At 43.5% G+C, this 15,688-nt stretch overlaps 1 long non-coding RNA gene across 1 annotated transcript; it reads right to left on the minus strand.

The window, feature by feature from the left end:
- Positions 1-3,365: 3,365 nt before the first annotated feature.
- LOC124183927 lies at positions 3,366-15,688 on the minus strand. Its single transcript, XR_006871088.1, has 3 exons — positions 15,515-15,688; positions 13,996-14,000; positions 3,366-3,376 (listed from the first exon to the last, which is right to left on the minus strand). It is a non-coding gene; the product is annotated as an uncharacterized LOC124183927 (long non-coding RNA).

A 15,688-nucleotide genomic window follows, 5' to 3' on the forward strand; every position in this document is an offset into this window, starting at 1 on the left:
CCGCGGCTCAACCCCCCCTAAATCCGCGGCGCTACATCCCCTCCCCGCCCCTTTGAATCCGCGGCATTACCCCTCCCCCTCCGCCGCCCGTTGATCAGTTTCGCGGTTTGCCGCAAGATGGCTGTTTTCATAGGATTTGACACACAGAAACACACACACAAAACACAAAATAATTCCTGTCGAGACTTGTTTGGCGCCGAAAAGCCGCACATAAATCGGATAGGGTAAAAACCCGCTAGATCTATTGAAACAATTCCAGAAAATGACCCCTGAAGGAAGGTTTCAAATGGCGTTTTGAATGCTTTTAACAATTTTTTTATTTAAAATCAATTACATTTAGTTTTCTTATTCTATACTCAATTATCTTATTCTAAATTTTAACGAGAAAAATTATACACATTATTTTCAATATACATATTAATTAAACATATTATTATTCCAAAATTGACTTATACCAATTTTTTTACAGTACCACTAATCGGATTATATTCAAGAACGCGGTCATGCAAGATCATGCATTAGGCGGAAGTGTGTGGTGGGAACGTAATGCTAGAGTCAAATTCCAATCGAATGTCCACAGGTCCAGTTTTCAATGTTTCGTTCCGCTTGGAGCAATCGATGACGATAAGGGGAGCTTGGTTTATAAATTCACGCTTCGATAGCAATGGCTCAGCTTATTTGTTATAGTAGGTCATTTGAAACCGAACATACATATCATACAGAATGGCGTATTGATTATTGTATATATCAAGATTCATATTTCCGTAGGGATAGCACTGTGAGTTGAGGAAGAGTTTTACATCTCTGATCCGACAATGATCAAATACGCCAGCATTTTTCAGCGGCTCGTTTCTCCTTGCAGTTTGAAATCCTAGAACGACATATCTCGGCTTCTCAAGCTGCGTCGATGTCTTGACTGACCATATATGCCGCGTTGTTGATGGGAGCATCGGATACACGTACGTTTCCCAAGAACGAAAACTCATGGATATGGCCGGATCCTTGGCGATGGAGTTGAGTAGCTGGATTTTCGGTTTATCTGCCAGTTTGATGTAGGGCAACAACCACTCGATTTTATTCAGGGTGATTTTGAAGTTTTCCGTGTGCAAGGCCTGAATCACGGCATTCAAATCAGTGTTGGAACGTGTGAGAATTAACTCATGTTTAGCGTTGACGATGACTCGACGATAATCTTCGGCGAAGCCTGGCACATAATTTAACGGTAAAACAACATCGAAATTTCCGGCGGCATCGGTTAGTTCCTTATCCTCACTCAACCACCCGGTATTCTCCAGACTATATTGCTGGCCTGGAGTAAAGGATACGTAACCCTTCATAGTGCTGGTGATCCCAACATTTTTATTCCAATCAATCTCTACACCGTTCAACTCGTAGCGAACTTCCTCAAACAAATGACAAACGGCCATATTGATCAATTTCGTAACCGTCACCGCAGCCACACCATCATCCTTTGTGATTTTTCTATAAATGTGTAGAGAGCTATTACTGGGCAGTAGATGCAAGTCTTGATGTTAAACAATAATATGGATTTCATCGTTGTTCTGGAAGGTGGATGATGCGAACGGCTAATGAGCACGAATCTCATAGTGCGCGATCGATTCGTCGAATACCACAGGTTTCTGTATTCTTCTTATTTCTTCCATGGTAACACACACAGGATGCAGCGAACACGAATTCTTATTTTCCAAAATTTCCACGTAATCGAAGACCCAGGCTCTGGAGAAACCGAACGATCAGAAGTGTCAGTCTCGCAGGCGGTGTAAACGATGTCAGAGGTGTCGGGCGACTGATGATTTTTGACCATGACGTTTGACTTTTATAACTTTTGCCCACCTTTCTCGTCTCAAACACGATTCCCATTATTTGAGTGATTTCACGTGTGAACATACAGTAATCGTATCGCCGCGAATATTAATCAGCTCGTCGTCTTGATCAACTATTCTCAGCTGTAAATGATGTATTGACTGTACGGCGATTGGCAGGTAAATGACGTTGGTAGGCACTTCAACAATCTTATATCCCGATAAAACGGTTGGGAAAAATTCGTGAAACGTGTGAGCTCGATGCTCGTTTATGTACGCCCCTGTGGTTATGCTACACTCAACGCGTAAAGTATTGACCTTCAGTGTGGCTACGGGTAATTCAGATTTATGAGTAACGTTTCGTGATAGCTCAACTGCCTTAAATCCCAATAAGCGGCCGATTGAATCTTTGGGCTTAAAGTCTACCACATGATTGCACGTGACGTCACTGTTCAGCTCGTTGTCGTTGGCTCTCAGACTAAGGGTGATGTCGGAGGATAGCTCCTTACACAGAAAATTTTCAATATCCTCAATTTCATAGCTTTCCGTGAGTATCGTGATGCTCTTTCTGCTTTTATCCGCTCGTTTCAAGTGAACTTTATTACACGTCTCATGAATGTTGGGTATTGAATTGAATGTCAGGAACTCGACGAGTCCGAAACATAGGTTTTCCCCGGTGATAACTCGATTGGGGGGAAATATTGAGTCTCCAGCACGGATAATGTGCCTGACGGTGGTAACGTCGACGATTCCGACATGACTAATGCTTGCTCATGTGACACTTGTATTTTTATGGCTGTTCGCTGAGAAATTTGAGGCAGAAGTGGCCGCAAATCACAGTATCATATTCCTGATACCTCTTATGATTGTATTCAACGCTACCAACACCGAGATACTTCATCAAGTCCTCAGGCGGTTTCGAATCACCGAAACTATAGAAATACACAACACGGTCACCATTTTTCTTGTACGCAATCCAATGTGTCCCTGGACCATTTTTATTGTCAAGATTAATAATTAAGGATTCTCGCATTTTTGGTCCTGATTTCGGCAGATCATTCCGCATGAAAAAGCCGCGAAAATGCGAAATTCTCATATTTTTAGCATGGTTGCGTAAATCAATGTTGGTGAGAGCTCGGAGTGGTAGCTTTGCTAGTTTTTTGCCGGTCGTAAATACAGACCAATGCCGCTGCGGTAGGGGCTCAGGTATAATCCCTTGCCCAATGCAATCGCCTCTAATGTTGTATTGTGCCGTTTGGCTTCGTTCAATTGATGTTTGTCGACACTAGCTTCGTTGACAGCTTCGGCTATACCCGCAGCACCACCCGCAAGAGCCCCAGTAGGGCTCAGACTGGCCAGAATTGAAATGAGAAACGGCAGGATGCCGCCAATTTTATCAGGCACAGGTATAACGCGAGGCATACGAATATTGTCCCAGTCCCACGCGCAGCCGCACGAGCACCCGCCAACGCCGACTCGACAGCTTTATAACCCGGTCGTATGGCGACCTTTGCTGTTGCGATAATGGATTTAAGATTCACAGTTCTCTTCCGCTGTTTACTCTTCCCGCCAGTTCTAAATTTCTTCTTCGCAGCCACTCCAAGTTTCGACCGCTTCGCGGCTAAGCCCATTTCGAGTTCAGATTTAGCTTTCATGGTGTTGGTGACTCCCCAGGATACAGCCTTTTCACCCACACTAGCGTCCTTGGCCAAGACGCGATTCCACGCGTCCTTAGCAAGCGCTTTGTCAGCAAGATTTCTCGCTGCGATATCGCGACTCTTTGCGTATGCAATGTCGTGGTCTTTACACGCGGCATCCAGCGGATTGATCCCCAAATCTCCACGAGCCAACCTCTTGGCCAACTTCGTTCCAGGTCCGCAGTACTGATACCCTGGCACATGCAATTTAACTGGGAGATGATTGATGATGTTATTTAACAAGGCACCACCGCGTTTCTTCCGTGTGCACATCCTCATAGTCGGGCAACAACTAACGTGACTTATATGAAAGGCGGAATTTATGTACCGTTATCTCAGTTTTCGTTGTCATGCTAATGAAGCATCATGAGATTTCAAGATCAGCCCGATTAACTACCTATCGCAAATTTCGATAAAATGGTTTGACGGGGTAAGAGGAAGATAGGAAAACGACATGGAAAATTGCTACCAAATACCGTGAGAGCAATTTTTTGCGGGCCATCCAATTGCGGTGAAACTAACGCTCTTCTCGCACTCATCACCCACGGCAATGAATTGCGATTCGAAAATGTCTACGTCGATTCGAAATCTCTCATCCAGCCAAAGTATCAATTTTTGCAAAAGTTACTAGAACCCGTGCAGGGAGTGGGTTATTTCCCGTTTCGCGAGAACGATGAGGTTGTAAAACCGGAAGATGCTCGCCCCAACTCTGTTATGATTTTCGACGATGTGGCTTGTGAAAAACAAGATAATATCAGAGCATACTTCAGCATGGGCAGGCATCGCGATATCGATAGCTTTTATCTAAGTCAAACGTACGCGCGCATTCCGAAACACCTAGTGCGTGACAATGCAAACTTATTGGTGCTATTTCGGCAGGATGATATGAATCTGAAACATATCTACAACGATCATGTGAACACGGACATGACGTATCAGCAATTTAAAAACTTGTGCTCGGCATGCTCGAATGATGACAATTACAGTTTTACCGTAATTGACAAGAATAGCAAAATCAATGGGGGGCGATATAAGAAGGGGTTTGACTGCTTTATAAGCATAAACTAACATAAACTTGCACAGTTTCGTTGTGTAAGATCAATTCATATTGTTTTTACTTTTATTTAACATATGAGGCACATATTTTCACACACAGTCACATACAGATACACACACACACTCATTCCAATTTATACATCGTTTTCTGATCTGTCTCGGAGTTCGGTGAGATTTTTGAATAAACAATAATTCAAATTTTGGCTTATCTATGATGCTTGTTTTTTTCCACGTTGGCTCCTGCCCTGTTAGGCTTACCCGACTATACGATTGCGCGAAAGGAGGGGCCAGATGTTGATTACGTCTACTGGGATGATCCAAATGAAATTGTAGATCGTCTCCGGCTGCTTATGGCGTCACAGGCTGCAGGCAATACCAGCCATTCCAACGAAATAGTCTCCATTATTGAGGAGTTGCGCGAGGCTGGAATCGTTTATTACCGGCGTATAAACATAAAATCATCATTAGTTCAGTGACCGTCCAGTGATGAGCATAGACATATTCGGGCGACACTCGGAGCGTGGTGGTGGTAAAAAATTCATTCGAGCGCCTCCGGGTGTTGGATTCAAAACCACCAACGACAATCAGTACGATATAGACGGTAAACGATTGTGTAATCTATTATAGAATCTTGGTGATCGGTCAATTAAGTAAACGTATTTTTAGTTAACGTTTCGACCCGGATATGGGCCCTCCTCAGAACGATTTATTCATTCAACTGTCACGAACAACAAAAAATTTTTTTCAAATAATAATACTAGAAGTACAATCAGACATTAAATATTGTAGATGTAATACTCTTAGGGCTATTATATATTATTGGTTAGTGAGAACAATTTGATTAATTGGAAAAATAAAGGCTTAGAGTGTTATTTACCTTTTTTTAAAGTAAGTGGACTAAGATGTAGTCGAATTGACAATTCAGAATTTGTGGAGACAATGTTCTTTGAGTGACGGTGGTCAATGTCAATCTTCTAGTTATTTTACATGTAGGAGTTAATAGTTGGAAGTCATTGATTAAAAAGGTTAAAGAACTATGTTTCTTCACAGTCAATATGTCATTGTGTTGAAAGGTTTTAGAGAAGGTCTTTTTAGCAGTAAAATTAGTTTGCAAAGTGTCCAAGAAGTAGAGCTAGGCTCTTTATGACTATGTTCCTCATGTCAAACAAAACTAATTATTGGTTGAACCGATTGGGTCAACAGGTGAATACCGACTGATGGAAAAAACAAATATGATCCAGAGTGAAGGTGAACCTAATATAAACAATTATACAGAAAAACAAAAATATTTTGTGAAAAAAAATTATGTAGCAAAACTGTGTTATGGGGACAAAAATTTGGTGTATCTAGTTGAGGTTAAACAATACTTGTTGTGTGGGCGGAAATTGGAGGTTTGTAAATACTATTTGAATGTTCAACATCTTGTCTGAGATTAACCGGATTGGTGTGACCTGCAATGTGTGAATATAGAAAGTGTTCTTCCTCTTCGAGCACAACTTGTAAGAATGTCTGTAAGTGTGTTTACATTTTGGAATCTTACGCTTCTGATGCGAAGCTCATAAGACAGTCAATGACCGTCTAATATTGAAATGCGGATATGCATCACCAATATTAATATTAACCACAAGGCATTTTTCATTGTTGAAACGTATAATTTTGAAAAACTGGTATATTCGAAAAATTAACGACGGAGCCAGAAATCGAACCTGGTATCTATGTGATGGAGCTGGAACATTTCTAATGAAATGTAACAGTTCATATCCTCTCGTAGGAACATGCCGGGGATCATTTAGATGAGTACAAAATTTATCATGCAGCGTAGCCCGCCTTATGCGCTTGGCTCTCTTATCGGCAGCAGTGCTCAAATTACGCGATTATGCACTTCATATGCACTGTCGCCGAGCCCGGCGAGAGGCCGTATAAGCAGTCTCAATGCTGCTTCCAGGCGTAACGCACGTCTAATTTGATATAATATAACGTTAACGCTTCCTCTTACCATTTGTTGTTATCAATTATCATCCAATTCTCTGTTTGAATAAACATATAAATACATATATAATCGTTGAGCAATATTTGCATGACAAATTTGGCGATTCTGCCAGGATCCCGTTTAAACCAACGAACGCGGCGCGCGTATCAAACGGCCGGATCATAGTGACGAACTTTGGAAGTGAGTGCATAAGCCCAATAAATTCACGCGCGAACCTTCAGCTACGCGTTTATAAGTAATTATTACGAATTGTACCTAGCAAGGGATAGAGTGAAAGGCCGCCTTGCGTGGACAATCAAGAACTGCGTGTAGACCGCTTGATAACCAGGGACTGAGTGTAGACCGCCTTATTCTACACTGGACAATTCCCATAGTGAACTTGTGTATTTATTGGAAAGGAAGCGAGTATAAAATTCTGCACTCCTTAGATACAATAAAATTCGCGTTTGAACCATCTAAGTGAAGTGAAGTGAGAATAAGGACACTCAGACTCGAACCGCTCTTATATTCTTGCCCCCGGTGCCTGTCAGAGACTCCAGGACATCGAAGCCTCGTACCGACGGCTACCACGATCTTCGAGTGTGATGCTTCACGCCTCAATTTGGCTACTCCTAGCGTGGGTAAAAACATTTTGTTACTTACTAGTGTCACCATAAACTTATGGAAGGACAAATCGTGATCGAAACTAAGAATTTGGTGGTCACACTTGAATCATTCAAATAAATAAAGTCAAAGCTTGACTCAGGGTCAATTTAAAAATAAATTCACGATGGACGTGAACAAAAACAATGACCGGAGATCGGCAGTACCTCCCACTATTGTTGAGACTGCAGAAGATGGACAATCCGTCACTTCTGAATCCCGGTTTGAAGAGAGATTTTGGGATTTGACGAACCAAATGACTCAGCTTGTGAATAGGCTACAAGAAGCCACCGAACGTAATGATTTAACTGCAATGGGCAGATTCCGTCTTGGTCTAGAGCAATTAAACGGAGAGAGGTTAACTGCGCGTCAACTTGCTCGCCGCGAAGATTTGCCTATAGAAGAGGTTACCCGTTTTATTCGATTGAGAAACCAAGAACGCCGTGAACGCGACTTCATTCGTCGCAATAATGTAGAAATAAATCGAAACTCTGAAACAGTTCCGCGTCCCGAAGACACGCTTGAAAGCGTCACCAACCAAATGTTTCAGGAAATGCAACAACCGAATAACCAATTAACCGAAGAAAACCGTCAAGAGGAAGCTCTTACAAATAGTAATACCAATCGAGAAGCAATCAATAACTATTATCGCTTAACAACTAGCGATGATCCGAATGTTTCTAATATTTTGAGACCGCCCGGAAACCATACCGGAGCGATACCGCGAATTCAACTAGATACCGCGCGTCTCGTTAAATCAGAGGTGGAAGGTCCTACTCAGATAGCTCCCTCAACCGTAACAAACCCACCACGTCACTCGGCATTATACGGGCTCTCTCAAAACCGATTGCTGCCACCGACACCGCGCATCAAAGAGGTGGGCTCCCTAGCCAATTCAGACTCAGACCATCAAGGTATAAATGCGATGCCAATACCGATCCTTCACCAAAATCGCTTATTAGAAAACGACCGATTCTCCACCGCGCGAGCCAATGTGAACCATGGTATCTTGTCGGATACGGATTCGACACTGCAACGCGTTTTCGAGGGAGGCCGACGTTTATCACGGATGCCGAACGCACGCCTTACACCAAGGCCTAGTCCACAGTGGCCTAATAGTCCGACGGATTACTGAATCCCACGAGGTACTGGTAGCAATACCCGTAACAACGTCCCGCGTCGTCGTCTAGAACAGCAAGAAGAGGATGAACTTCGAAGAGCCTTGGGAATGTCTGCTACTTTACCACATCGTCGTCCGGACACTGTGACGTTCAGTATGTCCCAGTTGCTGAGTGATCCCGAAGCTTTACGCCAACAGCAAGAGATAATGAGGAACATTGAGGAACTCGCGCGAAGAAACCAAACAAGAATTCAACTACCGGCAACTGCACCACCCCGAGACGTGCTCCCCCCTCGGAATCCAAGAGACCCAGGCCCGTATGCACGAACGGAAGCTTACTTGAATGATGTCAGCCTACGCCCCGATGCTGCCGGAAGATACCCTGGAGAACCAAATCGCCCAGCGGACGAGCCCTATGCGATCCAAGATTTCCTACCCGCGTTTCAAGCCATCAAGATGATTGATTGCAGACTGGAAGGAAAAGCAGGCGAAGACGTACACGCTTGGATCATGCAAGTAAAAGCCGCCGATACGGTAGTTATGCCAACCCAACGTTTGCCGTTTTTGAGCATGGTAATCAGCTTGAAGACAGGAGGAGCTCTTCAGAAGACCATCAACCAGAGGAGACCTCGTACAATCCCAACTTTACTCGAAGTCATAAGATCAGCCGTTATTGTCGAGAAAAGTGCCACCTCATTGGAAATGGAGCTTGGCAGAACAGGCCAAAAGGGCGACACTGTGGATGCCTACAATCTCAAATTCAATCAGATCTACCAAGATCTCGTAGCTGCCTTCTCGAATCAACAACTACAAGCAAACATCGATCCTAATCTTCAAGACCTCGAAAATAGAGCCTGCCAATACTATCTGTACGGACTTGATCCGAGGATATACCATCAAGTCAAAAACCGTCAGTACTTCAAGTTACTAGGAGCCCAGAAGGCCGCGAAAGTAGCCGAAGGCGAGGAATTGATTTCCGAATGCATCAACAACAGCTGATGAACAGTAACGACACAGCCTCGAAACCCACGTTTTGGAACAAGTCCCAAATTTACGGGCCAGGCAGCGCATCAGATACGCGAAGATTCCAGGTACAACAAAGAACCTCGACGAACTCGCCAAGGTCAACTCCTAGACCACCAGCGTCTGTCCACCACCACGATGAAGCGGAACAAGATGAAGATGAAGAACTACAGAGATGTGAATGCCACTCCTGTAACACACATTGGACCGCCCATGAACAACAAGCAGTATGTCATAATTGCGGAACCAGAGGACACTACAGCCGGAACTGCTACGCTCCGCGCCGACCACAGAACGACCAACACCGTAATACTAACGGCAATAAGCGAGACGCAAATTTTCAAAACGCCCGCCTCAAAGACAAACCGCCCAACGACCAAGTCAATTGCACGTCAGAGGAACTTCAGTCAGAGGGAGAGGAAATAGAGGACAGGAGGACGAACTAGAGGACGAGTGCCAACAGGAGCCCGTGTATGTTCAGTTTCACAGGGGTTACTACAGTGTGCTGTAATAAAATTTGGAGAAACAAAGCAAGGAGTAGCCCTTATGGTCGATACAGGTGCATCAATAATCCTCATAAAACGGAAGGTTATTTATCCATCGAATAAACAAATTTGTCCAATTATCAAACGCAAAATTTCCTTTAAGACTGGCAAAGCGCTGAATTCCGCGAATGAAATTGCTGTACTTACTCATATGGGGCTAAAGGACGAATTCGTCATTATACCAGACGATTATCTGCCTGACGAAGAATATGGAATCATGGGAAACCCGTTTATGAGGAGGCGAGATTTCCAGTTGAATGCCTCGACGCTCACCCTGAAGAATAAGATACACCACCTTGGTAGCGACCAAAAAATTCGATTTAAACCAAATTCGGTGAACAAAATTGCCATCGATACCGACGAAAAGAATCTCGATCTCATGTTACGCATGGTCTATAAAGACGGAATGCCTATGGAAAATATGCCGGTGCAGATTGTACACACGAACAATCATGGTACGGCTTATGGAATCATCACCACCGCTGAAGACGAAGATATCGAGCTTGGACTGGAGAACGTACAATTTCACCGAGTAAAGAGCATGTCAACCCCGGGTGTATGGCAACAACCACGTGATGAAAGAGAGCAGGCGCTCCAACATACTATCGACTTGAACACCTACCGTAGGAGTACCAGAAAGAAATTTGGGGTATTCTTCAGGATTTCAGCGATATCTTTGCCTTACAGGAGGAAGACATGGTCAATGGAACTTCAATGACTGAACATCGCATCGAGTTGTCAGATCCTCAACGCATTGTAAATGTCAAAAGTTTCCGTGCTCCACAGCTGCACCAGCAGGTTGTAAAAGAGGGAGTAGAGAAAATGTTGAAACAAGGAATAATAACGGAATCCGAGTCGCCATACCACTCGCCAGTTTGGGTTGTACCCAAAAAACCGGGCCCCGACGGAAAGCCCAAGTATAGAATTGTGATCGATTCCAGGAAGATTAATGAACTTACCGTTCAGGATTCTTATCCGATACCAATAATCGAGGATATACTCGATCACATGGGAAGCGCCAAGTTCTCTACTACTGTCGACATGGCCGCATGTTTCGACCAGATCAACATGGCTGCTGACTCCAAGAAATATACTGCCTTCTCAACCCCCGACGGGCATTTCGAATACCAATGAATGCCTTACGGATTACAGAACGCTCCTGCGACCTTCCAACGCATGATGAACGATGCGCTGAATGGATTGAATCAGAAGATCTGTTGCGTCTACATTGATGACGTAATAATTTTTGGTGAAACGGAGGAAGAACACCATCGAAATGTAAGAACCGTATTTCAGCGTTTGAGACAATGTAACCTGAAACTCCAGCCAGAGAAGTGTGCCTTCATGAAGACTGAAGTGAGATACCTCGGATATGTCATCACTGACGGAGAGAGCAAACCAGATCCGGAAAAGACCAGAGCGATACAACAATGACCCGCTCCAGTCAACGTTAAGACGATTCGATCCTTCCTTGGTTTGACGGGGTATTACCGGAAGTTCATACAAAACTATTCAATGTTAGCGAAACTATTAACAAGGTTAACAAGAAAGGACACCCCATGGGATTGGTCAGCAGCCTGCCAAGAAGCCTTCGAAACCCTGAAAGAAAAGTTGGTCACACCACCAATACTTGTGAGATCAGACGCTGCTAAACAATACGTCGTAACCACCGACGCGTCTAACGATGGAATTGGAGCGGTACTATCTCAAGACGGCCACCCTATATATTTCTTATCTCGAACCCTGAATGATGCGTAAAGGAATTACAGCACGACAGAGAAGGAGATGCTTGCTGTTGTATGGGCCGTCAAGAGACTAAGAGTATATTTGCTCAATACACCAGATAAACCCTTCATCATCCGCACCGATCATCGTGCACTCGTATAACTGAAAAATTGCGTAGACCCTAGTCAACGCCTGCTGCGTTGGAGACTAAGATTGGAGGAATACTTATTCCTGATAGAACATGTTTCGGGAAAAAGTGACATGGTAGCGGATGAGTTATCTAGAGTCTTTCGCACAAAGGAAGAGATCTTCGGAAAACTCACCGAATTGGAAAAGGGACTATACGAAATCACACCCATTGATAGGAATCCCAAGTGGGTCCACCATATTGCCGCACGCCACATTGACATCGAGAGATTGTCACTCACAACAGGCAGGACAGAATCTCACATCAAGCTCGTTCCCAACCGAAATCGAAAAGGGGAGGACGGCAAATGGGTGAAGGTCACCCTAGAAGAAAAGGATGCCTCTGAAAACACCCTGATTATACCAAAGAATCAGACTGATAGACGTGAGAAACTCAGAAACTACATTCATCCGAAAAGGTACGAAAAGATATACTCCCGGATTGACCCTAAGAAAACCACCAAAGAAGAAACCAATTCGATCATCGAAGGTCTCAAGAGGATACGTCAGGACTCAGGTGCAGACACATCATTCTGCTTGACAGGAAAGGATGTGCCTAACAAACAGCAACAGGAAGAAATCATGGCCAGCGCTCACAACGACATCAATGGACACTTCGGCCTAGCAGAAACGATTGACCGAGTAAAAGGAACGGCCGTATGGTCACGTCTGGAGAATGATATCAATTCCTTTATCCAGGCATGCCCCACGTGTCAGATGTATCAAAAGAAAAGGATACAAATGAAATCACCCGCTATTCTTTTCGAAACCTTTGCTGAAAAACCTAACGATCAAATTTCAATAGATATCGTCGGACCTCTGGTCGAATCTTGGAACAAACACCGACATATTCTCACGATGCAGGATTCAATAACTGAACTCATTAAATGTGCCCCACTTACGAACAAAACCGCGACAGAAGTTATCAAGGCTCTATCAGAGTACTGGATAGGTAACTTCGGGTGCCCCAAAGTAATCCTGACGGACACGGGAAAGGAGTTTTGTAACGAGCCGACCGATTCCTTTCTCGAACACTATGATATCAAACATGTCACCACAACTGCATATCACGCGCAGTCGAACGGCTCTATAGAACAAATGCATAGTGTCTTGAAAGACTATATTCGAACTGCCTGCAAAGAGAGAATACACACTTGGGACAAGGTTTTAATAGAAATGGCACGTGCCTATAACACTTCCGTTCATCAATCAACAGATGAAACGCCTCACAACCTCATGTTTTGTCACGAAGCCAACAATCCTGACGGTTTCCGCGAAAACCGATTGGTAACCGTGATTAGTAAGAAAATGTTGTGGATACGAAAATGGGAGAAACGGTTCGAGAAAGCTCTGGTCTGGCTTACCAAATCCAGAGAGAAAAACCAAAAACAAGTGGACCAAGGAACACGACGACAAACTCCTTTATATCAAGTGGGAGATAAAGTAATGAACAAGAACCATACGCGACAGAACGCCTTGAAAAGGATTTGGAATGGACCATTCGTCGTCGTCGAGATCAACGAACAAAAAGGAAATATCACTTACAAGAAAACCGCGGATGTTTACACAGCGTCTTATTGGAAGACCCATCTGAATAATACCAAACCGTACTACGAATACGACACCAGACCAAGGGTAAACGATCCAATCCCTAGAATTAAACTGAAACGGGTTCAGGGTAACGATTGGGTCTCCACGGAATAGACTCTTAGTTTCTTTTGTTATAGGTGTAGCAGTCTGTCCCTAGCCTACTTTGATGTCTCAGTTATCAATGGGACTTTACTCCAGGAGGAAGTGGGCAAAGTATACGTGTACCAGGAAAGATGGAAGATATTCCAATCCATTGACGCAAGTGGGTTCACCAAACCATTACTCGACGTTCACGAGAAACTCGGAGGCCTCCAGACGATACGGGATACCTATCTGGACCATTGGAACCCTAGTCAGCGATCCCTCGCCCAGTCCGCCCTGGACGCTTTAAATTTAGAATTTGCCCGTGCCTCGTCACACAAGAATGGTTTGAAAGTCATTTTAGACTTGGGTGCGCCTATTCTTCAAATGACGCGCCGCCCCTCTAAATTAAGGAAATCTTAATCCCACGGAACCAAAACAAGTACTCCGAAAGCGCTCGCGTCGAGCGATGTTACTCACGAAGCCTTGCGCGAAGCTGAGGCGGTATTTGGAAAACATGTCCTTCTGACGAGCCTGGCAAATGAAATGTATCCCCTAAGGAAATCTTATCTCACGCCAAACATCAGACCGAAAAGAGGAATGTTTAACTTTTTAGGAACAATCCAAAAATCAATCTATGGAACTGCTGACGCGGATGATTTGGAAATAATTAATGGAAATCTAGCCTCACTCAAAAATGTAACGGACACTCTAAATCTTGTTGTAACCAAGTCCTTTCACATCAATCAAGTCCAAATTAATGTCTTGAATACAAATCAGCTCAAACTTAAACACTCTTTGGAAACTGTATGGGGACAATTAGAATCATTAAAAATAAAAGGTAACGAAACGCTTGCTTATCAGGAATACATTGAAGCTATAACTCTAAGTTTATTTGAAATTAAGAAACTGCAACGACTAATCGATCTGGTAATGACTGCCGTGCATTTAGGAAGGCATGGTATCATCGATAACACCCTTTTCACTCCAAAGGAGCTTATGACAGCTCTTCAAGCTTTCGACGCCAATGACAAAAAGACACTAATACCTATTAAAGAGGAAAATTACGAGAAGTTTATTAAAATAAGTGATTTAACTATAACCACAGATAAAGGCAAACTTATCTATTTACTCACAGTACCTTACTTAGAAAAGGAACCTTGGGTAATAATTCAGGACACCCCGGTACCCGTAAGAATAAATCACACTCACGTAACGCTTAACCCAACATATGCTTTGAAATTAGTACGTAAGAATTTTATAAGAGAAGTCACATTTTCTCAACTGAAACAGATAACCGATTATTTCATTGGTAATTACCGCGATGTGGGATATCGCAACGATACTATTGAACTTTGTAAAAAAAAAACTGATCCCATACCACGAGGATGCACTCTGAGTCGTTTTCTCGTCACAGATATTGCTTACATAAGAACGCAGGGATCGCAAATAATCTTACCTTCGAAGCCAATTGAGGTAACCATAACATGCGTTTCAACGCAGACTTTTATTATTCAAATCACCAAGCCATTCCTGATAACCACGAATCAGAGCTGCGAACTTCAAACTTTGAAAACGCGAGTCAAATTAATCGTAGAACATATGACTTCTCAATTAACAAAAATACATGCAGATACCATTTCCCCGCTAAACAAATTTGTAACAGGCCGGGAAATTGTATTGCATCACGTGATTAACTTGGATACCCTCAAGGATCAAGGACAAGCCATTTTAGACCTCGAGAGTGTCCTCGCGAATAACGAAGCGACCCTTCGGGTGAACAATACATGGGCTAACTTCAAAGGTATAGGGATCCCATTAATAGCTGCTGTTTCTGGAACGATATCCGTCTTGTCTATTCTACTTTTGCTGTGGAATATAATATACCAACCTATATTTCGGCGTTCACCGGACATTGTTGCCAAAGGAATCCCTCTGGTTTAGAAGTAGTAGAACGAAGGAAAGTAAAACGCAGGATTGAGACACAGGCTAAACGTAACGAAAGAATCCTACGAGAGATCAGAAGCCGCAGAGACGCGCCTTTGTCTTCGTCGGGGGATGTGATGGAGCTGAAACATTTCTAATGAAATGTAACAGTTTATATCCTCTCGTAGGAACATGCAGGGGATCATTTAGATGAGTACAAAATTTGTCATGCAGCGTAGCCCGCCTTATGCGCTTGGCTTTCTTATCGGCAGCAGTGCTCAAAT

This window comes from Neodiprion fabricii, chromosome 1 (assembly GCF_021155785.1).
Source record: "Neodiprion fabricii isolate iyNeoFabr1 chromosome 1, iyNeoFabr1.1, whole genome shotgun sequence".
In the NCBI taxonomy this organism is placed as follows: domain Eukaryota; kingdom Metazoa; phylum Arthropoda; class Insecta; order Hymenoptera; family Diprionidae; genus Neodiprion; species Neodiprion fabricii.